Genomic DNA, 4582 nt, shown 5'->3' with positions numbered 1-4582 from the left:
ATATATTTAATGTCTATATAACCCTTATCTAAATTTTCACATACAAAATGATACTTCAATTCTACATGTTTTACTCTCCTATTATTGCCGGGATTGTTCACTATAGATATACACCCTTGGTTGTCTTCATAAAATATTACCTTTCCTGGATCAAAATTAAAATCAAGTAAAAGTTTTCTTAACCATAGGCCCTCACATACTGAGTTACTTAGAGCCACCAACTCAGCTTCTGTGGTAGAAAGTGTGACACAATTTTGCTTTCTAGTTGTCCAGCTTATTGTGTTTGAAAACAATTTAAATAGAAATCCACTAACAGATTTTCTGTCTTGTAAGTTACTACCCCAATCGGCATCAACATAACATATAAAATTCAATGTATCTACTCTTTTATATTCTAAACCTTCATACATAGTGTTTTTTAAATATCTTAACATTCGTTTCAAGTGTTTCCATGATTCATCAGTTGCCTTGTCTTGAAGGCTGCTAAAATAATTTAGTGCGAAACATATGTCTGGACGTGAACCCACCATTAGGTACATTAAACAACCTACTAACTGCCTGAATGGTTTATTTGTTAAATTATTATTTTCAGGACAAATATTTAATTTTAATTTTTTATCTATTGGTGTGTTCACTCCCTTACAATTTACCATATCAAACTTAGCTAAAATTGTTTTTATATATTTTGATTGAGAAATATTTAAAATTCCTTCTTTCCTATCATATTTAATTTCTAGACCAAGGAAATGTTTAAGTTGCCCTTTGTTCTTCATTTCAAAACGATTCATTAACTTAGAAATAATTTCATTTAAAATTATTAAATTAGGCCCTGCCAATATTATGTCGTCTACATAAAGCAAAAGATACATTCTTTCACTGCTTGAATCCTTAAAATATAAACAAAAATCATTTTCAGATCTGATAAAACCTATTTCCAACAAAAAACTATTAATTTCATTATTCCAACACCTGGATGATTCCTTCAGGCCATAAAGGGACTTCTTTAATTTTAATATTTTACCTGCATGTGATGACATACCCTCTGGGTAATGAATGACTATCCATTTAAAAACGCACATTTTACATCTAATTGCAAAAAATAATAAGCTAATTGATTACCTAAACTTAAAAGTGCCCTTATGGTAGTCATTTTTGCCACTGGTGAATAAATATTTCCATAATCTACATTATTTTGAGCAAATCCCCTAACTACTATTCTAGCCTTAAATTTATCATTTTCATTTTTCTCCAATGGTTTTTTAGAAAATACCCACTTTGTATCTAAAATATTACTAATTCCTTTATTTTCAACTATTTCCCACGTTTCATTTTTGTGTATTGCTTCTAACTCTCTATTTACAGCTGATAACCAAGAATATTCATCTTTATGACCTTTTATTTCCTCATAAGTCTTAGGTACGTACGTCTTCTATGTAATTTATGGCATTGAAAGCCATATATAATTCATAATCATTATACCTGTCTGGTAATTTTATCTCTCTTCCCCTCCTATTTATCATTTCAATTTCATTTTGTTCTAAATTTCTGACTTCTGTATTTCTTACTTCCTCTATATCTCTGACTTTCTCTATATCAATGGTATCATTTACTTTAATCTCATTTTCTGTATCTATTTCCTCTGACTTAATTTCTATATGATTTTGTTTAAGGTAACAATGATTCTCGTCAAATTTAACGTCCCGAGCATAAACTATTTTTTTCTTTTTTAATATCCCATAACCTATAGCCATTTTCAACATACCCAATCATAATTCCCTTTTCAGCTTTTTCATCAAATTTTCCCCTTTTCTCCTTAGGTATGTGATAATATGCTGTGCTACCGAAAACTCTCAAATTACTCACATTTGGCCTTTTATTATACCAAAGTTCAGCAGGTGTGATCTTATTTTCTAAAGCCTGGGTAGGACTTCTATTTATAATATACGTTGCAGTTTGCACTGCTTCCCCCAAAATTTCTTGGGCAACCCTGAATCGAATATCATTGCGCGGCCCCTTTCTACTAATGACCTATTCATTCTTTCAGCCTTACCATTTTGCTGAGGTGTAAAAGGGATTGTATAATCTACTCTTATACCATTTTCTCTACAGAAAAACTTTAAATCATTAGAAACATACTCGCCCCCATTATCACATCTTAGTTTTGAAATTTGACTGTTAAACATTGATTTTGTCATATTAAAATATTCTTAAATTTAAAGACTTCCCCTTTATGTTTTATTAAATATACTATTGTAAAATTAGTGAAATCATCAATAAATGTTAAGAAATAATTGTATCCCTCATTTGAAACTGGACTTATTGGTCCACAAACATCTGAATGAACTATTTCCAAGACTCTATTACTTTTACTTCGGGTTCCAAAAGGCAACCTAGACATTTTTCCTGTTATGCAAGGCTCACAAAAATCAACTTTCAATATAGGTATATTTTTATCAACTCCTTCTATTAAATCACCTTTTATTAATTTTTCTAAGCTATTAAAATTTATATGGCCAAAGCGCCTGTGCCATTTCATAAAATCATTATCATTGCTTATTACATTCAAACATTCAGTTTTGTTTACATTAAATTTTATTTCATACAAATTTTCTCTTTTTCCTAAACCTATCAAAATACCATTTTTATCATAAAGTTTTACTTGTCCACTTTCAAAAACCACCTTTATCCCTGCCTGCTCTAACCTTTTTACTGAAAGTAGATTTTTTCTTAATTAGGTACATAAAATACATTTTTTATTTCACATTCAAAATTTTTTCTGTTTACATTACTAAAACCTACTATATTCCCTACTGCAACTGCAGCTAAATAATTATTTTGTTTTGCAACTGCTATCTGTATAGGGTGATCTAAGGTAACTAATTGAGAAAAAATTGTCTTTTCATTCACTAAGTGATCTGTACATCCAGAATCTATATAAAATGTTATTTCATTTTTACTTAAAACATTTTGCATTGCATTTATTTCATTATTAAAACAAATTCTGGGTTCATTTTTATTTTCAAAATTAGAAGGTTCATCTTGGTTTTGATTATTTTCATTTTGCACATAATTTGTGTTGTGTTGAAAACCCATACCTGTGTTTTGATATCCATTTTGATATCTACCTCTCATCTGGCCTCGAAAATGCCCTCTTCCATAATTTCTTCTATAGTTTGTAGTACCTCTATAACTTGTATTTCCTCCTCTATAGCTTGTATTTCCTCCTCTATAGCTTGTATTTCCTCTGTTTGTAGTTCTTACTCCGCAATCTCGTTTGAAGTGTCCTATTTTACCACATACTTGATCTGTACTTCCACTGTCTTTGTATTTTTCTGTCATCATTTGCCTCTTTTCTGCCTCACCCTTTAGTTTTGCTTTTACTTTATCGTAAGTTAATGTATCAGAATTTTCAATTATTGTCACAACTGTTTCATAGGACTTTGGTAACGCTATTAATAAATTACATATTATGTCTTGTTCTTCTAGTTTTAGCCCACTAGCCTTTATTTTTCTCAGTACCTCTTCGAACTCTGCAAGGAAATTATCTAGAGATTCACCTTCTTTCATTTTCATAGATAGTAATTTCTTTTTCAAAAATAGTTGTCCTTGAATTCCTTTCTTCTCATATATCTCTTCTAATGTTGCCCACATTTTATGTGCTGTATTCTTTTCCCTTAAATTTTCTAGCTGTGAATCATCCACACTCTGTATTATTAGTGACTTTGCTTTTGAATCCTTTTTTAGTAATGCTTCTCTTTCTTGTGCTGTTCCCTCGATAACTATTTCAGCCTGGACCACATCCAATACTCTGTTTTCATCTAGTATTCTTTCTAATCAAAACTTCCAATTATAGTAATTACTTCCATTTAATGGCTCAATTTGGAAACTTCTTACATGTGCCATTTTCACTTACGACTTATTGAACTTTTATTCCCGTTTGTCCAAAACTATTATTTCCTTATTATATCTCTTTATTTACCAGTATCCTGGGCCCATAACCTTTTAATATTTTAGGTGGATGATCCAAAATTAAACTTTAGCTTTACCTTTTTTTGTGTTTTTATTCACCATACTCAAATACATATATATATAACATAACCTTACATACTCTAAAAGACAGTTTTTCTTTAACTAGAGAACTTTAATATAGAACTTAAAACTATGACTGACTTATGTCAAGAGACATTGTGACTAACACAATGTTTGACTAACACAAGTGGCCTAACAGTTGTCACTGTTAGGCCACTTGTAATACATATGAGATACTACAAGTTGGCAACACGGGACAGTCGTGGTTAACGCAGGTTATGTTGACAGAGCATGACTACATACAAACGTGCTCATGAGTTTCGTTTCTGACATGTTGGTGGGCGGACATGCCGATAGCGACCGATCACAAAGAAGGTACGCGGACGCCATTGTTGGAGGTGGAACTCATGTTGTGTATATCCGCCATTTTCTAACGTGCATGCAAAAGTTGAAAAAGTGATTATAAACATGGTTTTAGTGTATTTGAATAAATAGTGCTCCCATTCACGCCAATTGGAGGCCGGGGTGGACCGGATGTCCACGTGGGAGTGCT

This window comes from Leptinotarsa decemlineata, unplaced genomic scaffold, assembly GCF_025532065.1.
Source record: "Leptinotarsa decemlineata unplaced genomic scaffold, Ldec_3_MD MMD2_tig00004450, whole genome shotgun sequence".
Taxonomy (NCBI): domain Eukaryota; kingdom Metazoa; phylum Arthropoda; class Insecta; order Coleoptera; family Chrysomelidae; genus Leptinotarsa; species Leptinotarsa decemlineata.
The sequence above is the reverse complement of the archived record's forward strand: the minus strand, read 5'-3'. Positions refer to the sequence as shown.